Here is an 8,853-nt window from a genome sequence, read left to right on the forward strand (position 1 = left end):
GTATGTTACCATTCCTAATGTCTGATTTGTGTCCATTTATTCTTTTGCGTAGAGACTGTCCAGTTTGTCCAATGTACATGGCATTGCTGGCACATGATAGCATATATCACATTAGTAGATGTGCAGGTGAATGAGCCCCTGATGGTGTGGCTTATGTGGTTGGGTCCTATGATGGTGTCGCTAGAGTAGATATGGGGACAGAGTAGGCAATGGGGTTTGTTACAGGGATTGGTTCCTGGGTTGGTGTTTCTGTGATGTGGTGTGCAGTTGCTGGTGAGTATTTGCTTCAGGTTGGGGGGCTGTCTGTAAGTGAGGACTGGCCTGTCTGCCAAGGTCTGTGAGAGTGAGGGATCGTTTGCCCCCCTCTAAAGCTGGCTAAGCACCTAGAACTTGATAAAGCCTGTATAGGCTTGGTTAAGGAACTAGGTCGTTTAGCTTGGGCCCCCAGGCTTCTGCATGGAACTCCAGGTTCAAACCCTGCTGCTACTGACACCCCTCTGTCTGGGGTGTCAATGTTATATATAAAAAACATGATGCAAAAAATGTCTTGACTTACCCAGTTCTGAGACTGTTCTGTCTGAAATGAAAAGATCTGGTATTATTTACTTTTATTAGGGGGGGGGGGGCACAGTTTACTGGATGTTTCCAGAAATGCAGGAAAAAATAAGACTAAACTAATTTAGTTTTTATACAGCAGAAATACAGGTTTTCAAATTGAGGGCTAGATTGTCTCTTTTCACTGAAAATCTCAAAGGAGTGAGCAAGAGACAAAGGCTGCTTGAAACACATTAAAGGGAAAAACAAAAGGGAAATCAATGATCACTTTATTATATACAGTTAAAGCTTCAGTACTTGCTGTAGCTCATCTCCATTGGCTGCTCAGAGGCTTGGAATCATAGATTTAGTCCCAGGAGAGAGGAATTAGTGGTAAGAGCACAGGTGAGGGACCCAGAATTCCAAAATAAATGCAGTTTATTCACTGGTTCTACAGATTTATTCATTATTACACAAATCACTAGTTTGCCCCAAGTGGCTGGAACTCAGAGGAGCACCACTGCTTTTTGTTTTCCCATTTCAACCCCTGGAGTCTGAAAGTCTCCCCTAAATTCTGCTCCTCTCCAAGAGGAGGGGAAAAGTGACATCTTTCCCTGTGTTTTCGGTGGCAGTGCTGAGAGCTGGGCTATTTCTCAGATTCTTTTTCTGTTAGGCGTGAGGGGCCTTCTTCCAACAGGTGAACTGGGGAGAATCTACCAGATTTAGACAAATCCCCTAGGGTAATAGTGGTAAAAGCAATGCCTTTGGCTCAAAAAATGTAAACTTTATTCAGTAGCTAATTTTACTGTTGACAATATTTACTGCTATTTTCCTCAGAGCCAGGTTTATTTTGAATTGGCTTATCATAAATGGACAGCTAAAAGGACAGACGGTATATTGTATTTGTTTTTAATTTACTTTAATGCATCCTGATGCTATGGTGATGGACGCCATAATTAAATGCAAGTTATATAAAATATTCTGTACAGATATCAGTATCATTATTGCAATGATGAGATTGAGAAATCAGGCATTAAAAAGTCAGGAAATGCGGAATTACAGCTGGAGGCTAAAACTTTGCTTTTCTTCTGGTGATTTAAAATACGGACTTCCCTTTATATGATTATAAATTGTTTATCAATTAATCATGTGTATTTTAATACAAATGGGAATTTCCTACATAAACAAGTGACAGTGTGACAAAATCAGGCTGGATGGCTGTAAAAGGGTGATGGAAGGAAGATGATTAGCCCTAGAATGATAAATTCCCTTTTAGCTATAAACTGAAATGAGGTTCAGGTCAACTAGGGACAAGTAAAGGCTGTCTGAGACCTTTAAATACCTCTCTTCTGGTGAAAGAGGAGGAGAGACAAACTGCTACAGCAGGGCTAGGGGTAGCAGGGAGAAAGGCTTCTCCAGGGTAGGAGGCTGCGCTTCTCCCCATATGGGATGTTACCTACCTGACTGCCTCTTTAAGGGAAGGATGGACACCCTGGGTCCAATAACAAGGCCACCTATCCCCCTCCCCCCCAGATAGGTGATCTGGAAAGGTATGCCATTCCCCTTTGGTTTGTGTTGAGTTGTGAATTTCTTTTGTTTGGCAGAGGAGCACTCCTTGGGCCTGCCTGGAGGCCTGCCTGGAAAATAGTGAGAAAGAAACCGCAAAACACCATCCAGCTGCAGTGGGGCTGATTTATTCCAGCCCTCCTCCCTGCAAAAAGCACTGAGTCCAGCAACATGAAGGAGGTGCCTTGCCATGATACAGAATATAATATTTAAACACAGCGTGGCTTGATGTTGAGGAGTTACTAAACCAAGTCTGAAGGAACTCAGTTCAGTAGTTTTAATGTTATGTTTATTTATAGCCAAAAAGCCAAAACTTTTAAATTAGTTTTTAGATCACACATTGAGAGTAAGGATGGAGGGGGGAGAAGATTAGCAAGCATACTGAATAAACTTCTCTATTACTCACTGTTTCATATAATACCTTTAGAATCCCCTTATATACCTCTGTTTCCAAATTACCCATAATGCAATCCACACTGTACGATTATAGCTGCTTATTAATTCTGTACCATAAACATGGGTGGCAGGTTTGTAGAAATTTTGGTGGTGCCCAGAACCAGCCCCCCCCCCCAACTCTGCCCCCCCCCAATTCCATTCCCCCCCCCCCCACCTGCCTAAGGGTCTGGGAAGAGGGTTGGGTGGGGGGAGGTCTGGGGTGCAGGTCCTGGGCTGGGGATTAGGGTGCAGGAGGAGTGCAGGGTGCAGGCTCTGGGATGGAGTTTGGGTGCTGGATGCAGTTCTCTGGACTGGGGCAGGGGATGGGTGTGCAGGGGGATGAGGGGTGCAGGCTTTGGGAGGGAGTTTGAGGGCAAGAGGGGGTGTGTGGGAAGGGGGAGGGGGTGCATGCTCTGGGTGGGAGTTTGGGGATAGGAGGAGGTGCAGGGGTGAGGGCTGTGGGACTGAGGATGAGGGGTTCATGATGCAGGAGGGGGCTCAGGGCTGGGGCAGAGAATTAGGGTGAGGAGGGATGACAGTTGGGGCTGAGGATGAGGGGTTCATGATGCAGGAGGGGACTCAGGGCTGGGCAGAGTATTAGGGTGCGGGGGATGAGGGGTTCATGATCCAGGAGGGGACTCAGGGCTGGGCAGAGGATTAGGGTGCAGGGGGATGAGGGCTCTGGCTGGGGATGAAGGGTTTGGGGCGTTGGAGAGGCTCAGGGCTAGGGTGGAAGGGCAGGGTAAGGGCAGCCTGCCTTACCATTAGTGGATGGGGTACACTAGGACCCGGGGGCAGCAGACAGCAGTTGCTGCTGGGAGCAGGGCTCCACCTAGGAATGTGCTACTCTGGCAGCAAAAGCAGGCACTGGAGAGGCACGGCGCTGCTTTCTTTCTGGCAAGGACAGGAGGGGGGGAAACCCGGGGGGGGTGTGTGGCAGGCAGAGGCCGGGACCCACTCCAGGCAGGGACGCGGGGGCGGGGGGAGACCCGCGGGGGCTGGAGCCCGCTCCAGGCAGGGCCGGGGGAGAGACCCAGCTCCAAATATTGTTGGAGTTGGGCCCCCGGCCCTGAATATTGCTGGAGCTCGGGCGCCACAAAAGAATATAACCCGCTGCCTATGATACAAAATGAGTCGTACCAAGTCGTTCCCGCAGTTCCTGACACTCTGTAAAAGAAAAAGCTTTGATTACCAGTTTGATATTTTAAAACAGAAATTTCAGCTCATCCTGAGAAATGCATACACTGATTCTCTGGATAGAAAAAGACAAAACTAATGATCTCTATAAAAGTGGTAAACAATCAATTGTTACATTTCAGGGTGGTCTACTCTAGAGAGTTAGGTTGGCCCAGCTGTGTCACTCAGGTATGTGAAAAATTCACACTTCTAAGGGACATAGTTAAGCTGAACTAAGCCCCAGTGTAGACAGCACTGGTTTGACAGAAGATTTCTTCAATTGACCTAGCTGCTGCTTCTTGAAGAGATAGATTTACTACAGTGATTGAAGAACCCCTTCTGCTACTCTAGCATTTCTATGGTAGACATAGCCTTATGTGGGGCAGATCTAGAGTGATTTGCAGGTACAGCAATATGAATGAGGGGACTGATATTGTTACAACATGATTATGCCATCAAAAACCCTACTTATACTGGCAAAAAAAATGTAGTTTACTGTGGTTCAGCCACATAAAATAAGCTATACCAGCACAAGCACTTTTTTGCCAATATAACTGCATCTACACTAACAGCAATCTCATAAAATCTCATAGCACACCCTCAGCTACTAGACTGCTAGACTGGCAAAACTTTGTAGATAAGACCGTGGCCTATTTACATTTAAAAGTTTGAACACTGCCTACTTTTTAACTTAGGGAATTGTTTGCTTCCTTCCTTCCTCCCCCCACTGAAGTAGAATGTATTTATAGCACTTTTTTCCCAGATGAACTAGTCTGGGATAGGAAAGGCTAAATGGATTTAGTTGCAAAGAAAGATTTGCAATTAATTTCTGATAGTGTGGAGGTGCTTTTAAGATACTACAGTTAAAACACAGTAATATTAATAATAATGAACAGTGCTAGATGTTTGGTTTCCCCTTTCAGGTGCTTTTCTTTGCTCTTCCAAACTGCAGGTGGCTTCTAACACTAATAAGGGTGAAATCAACCCAGTGTAGAGGGCCTACATAATGCCTATATACCACTTAAGTCACTTAAGTTTCACTTAAGTCCTATTTTGAGTGGCATGTAGGTCTTGCAGTATCCGTCTGCATAGGAAAGATTGCATCCATCTGGCTTTACAAAGAGATACTCACAACACTCCTTGGAAGCAGATGAGTAATATTATCCCGATTTAGAGATAGGGAAGGTGAGGCAAGAAGGATCAGTGACTTGTATAAAGTCACACAGGGAGTTAATGGCATCTACTCCTGAGCCCCCTGGCATCTACTCCAGAGCCCCCTGTGCCATGTTGCAATGTCTGTGATAAATGTCACAGTATTTATGTCTCGCTGTTTCTAATTAATCGTAGCGTGAAAACCCATATCTGAAATTTTCAGCCCTGACAGTAATTTTTACTGTACCTGATTCCAACGCCTTCTTCTCAGTATCTGCATGGGAGAGAATGACATGTTAATATACAACTATGTAATGATTTGTAATATACAATTGATGCAAAACACCTCAGAGAATGTTCTTGAAGATTATGTTTGATAGGAAAATAACCAGTTACATCACTAATCTCGCTGACTCTATTTCTCTCTCTCTCTCTCTTTCTGTGAATGCTATCTTCCTATGGGTAAACAAACAGTACATGGTTTTGAAGGAGCTGTCTGGAGCACCTGCATTTTCATACTGATCACAGCACCTGGAAAGTATTGTCTTGCAGACGCCAACCCCAGTTGGCCCGACTAAGGAAATATGAAGGGTAAATGGGAGGGCTGTGGCCTAGAAACTTGGTCTGTGAGTGGGAGAATCATGGGATTCCACCTTTAGAATGGGAATGGCCCTGGCCTGTCACTTGAAAGGGTAAAGCCAAGAGATCTTGTAGAGGGCAGGAGTGCAGCTATCCTGTAACAGGATCCTGAAGGGTAATACAAATACCACCTAGCTCTTATCTAGAGTGTTCCATCTTTAGATCCCAAAGCACTCTACAAAGGAAAGGAGTGTCACTATTCCAATTTTACGGGTGGGGAAACTGAGGCACAGAGTGGTAATGTGACATGCCCAAGGTCAGTCATTAAACCAAGGACAGAAGTGAGGTTTCTTAGGTCTTACACCACACTGGACCACACTGCCTCAGGGGAGATAGCAGTTATTATGTACTGACTGTTGATGACATCCTGGCTCATTGAAATCAATGGCAAAAGTACCGTCAAACTCAAAGGGGCCAAGATTATATATGTCCACTGAACTCTGTCCTTTCCCCGGGGTGAGATTCATTATTCTGCCCTTTGTGTCTCTGGGGATACTGTTCAAGGACCCTGAACATACTCACACCTCCCTGATTTATAACAAAGCAAGGGGTGGAAATAGGTTGGGATATAGAAAGACAGGATGCACAGGTCTTATTCTATAACATTATTCTATGATTCTATGAACATGTAAGCAGCAATGCAGACAGATTTCCCAGGAAGAAACAAACATTTAATTCCACTGATGAGCGAAATAGATATTAAAAATAAATTGTCTTGTTTAATAACTTTATTAAATGCTTTAAATTACGGTAGGAGATCAAGTGTTATACGTATAAAAATCATGCAAGAAAAATGCATTCCAGTTAAAACAGAGATGTCAAAACTAAGTATAAACATATCAAGGATAACTTAAGAAAGAGAAATACATTACCCTGTATGAATAAAGCCTCTTCTTTTGATCTTTTTTTCGTAGACCCCTTCTGCTTGACTATAAGATTAAGAATCAAAGATTTTGGAGTGCTGAGTAAATTGTTGAGGTGCCAGAGAGATACAATAAAACAGATGTTTGCAAAGTGCTTTTGTTATTCAAGTAGAAAATACAATTAGCACAGTGCACATTTTATATACTATCCCTGGTTAACAGGAGTAAGAATTTAAATACAGAGGAAGCTGAAGGGTTAAGAAAAGAGGTGGGACGAGAAACATAAAATGCTTCATGAACAATTTGAGACTTGTGGAAATAAGCACCAATGATGTATAGTCTTCTGTTTGCCAGAAACTGGGAATAAGCGACAGGATGGATCACTTGATGATTACCTGTTCTGTTCATTTCCTTTGGGGCACCTGGCACTGTCCACTGTCGGAAGACAGGGATATGGGACTAGATGGACCTTTGGTCTGACCCAGTATGGCCATACTCATGTTCTTATGTTCTTAATGTTATTGAACCAGGAACCCCAGAACTTTGGTAGAAGCGTGTGTGTTGGGGGGGGGGAGGGAAAGGGGATGAGACCCCATCCTTGTGGCCCCACCCCCTCCTTGGCTCCGCCCTGCTCCTAACCTTTTCCCTGAGGTCCTGCCCCAGACCCTCCACCTACTCTGGACGGGGAGCCAGGGGACCCAAGAGCAGCACCTAGGGCAGGTGGAGGATCTGGGACTCCCCACAGTAGCCTGCGATCCCTGGGTGGTAGTCTGACTCTGGGAACTCAGGGGGAGAACAGGAGGAGCAGAGGTGTAGCCACTGAGAGGGACAGACCTGGGAAAAGGTTGGCACCATAGGCAGGGACTGTGAAGCGCAGCCCTTGCCTGTGCCACTCTGCGCCTGCCCAAGGCTTGCAGTTTGGAGAGGCAACAGGGCCTCCTGCCCCTCAAACTATTCTCATGTTAAAAAGTGGGTGGGCCTGGCCTGCACACTTTTAAAAGTGAGGGGCCCATGGACCCCTGGTTCCCCCTGTTCCAGCGCCCCTGTATTGAATGCTTCAATATGTATAAAAGTATTTTGAATTGATAATGTCAAACTATTCTTCTCAAAATGTTTATGCTCATAAATTGTGGAATTTGTATTTAAAGAATAGTTCCTCTGTTTTCAAATGTCTACAGACCTGATCTTGCAAATAATTAGAGAGGGTTGAAAAACATAACAAAATACTACTAACGTTCAGGTAAATCTGAAAACATTTTCCATTCTGTTGTGTTTTATGAGTCCATTGTTTTATTTTCCAAATTTTCTCTCAAAATATTTTAAGCAAAATTATTTTGATTTTAGATGGAGATATATTTTTAAATGAAAATTTCTGATATTGAAAAAATGTACTATGTGTCATAGTGACCAGTCAAAATCAGTAATACAAAACCAATTAGCCAATAAAAATAGAAAAGAGATTTTGAAAATCAAACAACAGACTGTTTTAATGATTTAAAGATTCTGCTGAGAATTGGAAAATTCTAAAAAATTGAAATGTTTTTTTTTTAAATAATCCTTTAATAAGGACCAGATTTTGATTAAAATATGGAGATATACCTATTTCATAGAACTGGAAGGGTCCCTGAAAGGACATTGAGTCTAGCTCCCTGCCTTCATTAGCAGGACCAAGTACTGATTTTGCCTCAGATCCCTAGGTAGCCCCCTCAAGGATTGAATTTACAACCTTGGGTTTAGCAGGCCAATGCTCAAACCACTGAGCTATCCCTCCCCCTTTATTTATCAAATAAAAATAAACCTGACAAGCTGCATTCCCAAGTAGAGTGCTTACAACTCTGAGTAATTGCGTTAAATTCCAGTGAAGTCATTTGGACTATCCAGGGCAGTTAGCACTATGCACAGTAGTTTTTCCAGGATCAGGCCTCAAGCTTGTGTTCCCTGGTTTTATTTTTGTATGAAATTCATAGACTCACATGGGTGGCAGGTTTATAGAAATTAGGGTTACCATATTTTGTGCCTCCAAATGGAGGACACTCCCCGGGGCCCCGCCCCCGCCCCCAGCCCCGCCCCCGCCCCGCCCCAACTCCGCCCCCTCCCAAAGTCTCCGCCCCCTCCCCTGCTTCCCGCGAAGATTTAATTCGCGGGAAGCCTGAAGCAGGTAAGGAAGGGGGGGGGGAGGAGGCGTGGCCCAGGCTGGCCCCCGGTGGCTCCAGCCTGGGTCGCCTCGGGCCCTGGGGTGCTGGCCCCGACCGACCACCCCCCACGGGCCCGGCTCCCGGCCCGGTGCACCCCCCGGCTCACTCCCCGACCCCGGCTCCCGACCCCGGCTCCCGGACCGGCGCACCCCCCGACCCCGGCTCCCGGCTCACTCCCCGACCCCGGCTCCCGGACCGGCTCACTCCCCGACCTCGGCTCCCGACCCCGGCTCCCGGACCGGCGCACCCCCCGACCCCGGCTCCCCACCCCCGCCCCCCCCCCCCCCCCCGCC

General features: G+C 45.7%; 1 long non-coding RNA gene across 1 annotated transcript; it reads right to left on the bottom strand.

Annotated features, from left to right (window-relative positions):
• Window positions 1-556: 556 nt before the first annotated feature.
• LOC117870365 lies at window positions 557-6,457 on the bottom strand. The gene is made up of 4 exons (XR_004643973.1): window positions 6,375-6,457; window positions 5,111-5,137; window positions 3,676-3,702; window positions 557-577 (listed from the first exon to the last, which is right to left on the bottom strand). It is a non-coding gene; the product is annotated as an uncharacterized LOC117870365 (long non-coding RNA).
• Window positions 6,458-8,853: the final 2,396 nt, after the last annotated feature.

Source organism: Trachemys scripta, unplaced genomic scaffold (assembly GCF_013100865.1).
Source record: "Trachemys scripta elegans isolate TJP31775 unplaced genomic scaffold, CAS_Tse_1.0 scaffold_26, whole genome shotgun sequence".
In the NCBI taxonomy this organism is placed as follows: domain Eukaryota; kingdom Metazoa; phylum Chordata; order Testudines; family Emydidae; genus Trachemys; species Trachemys scripta.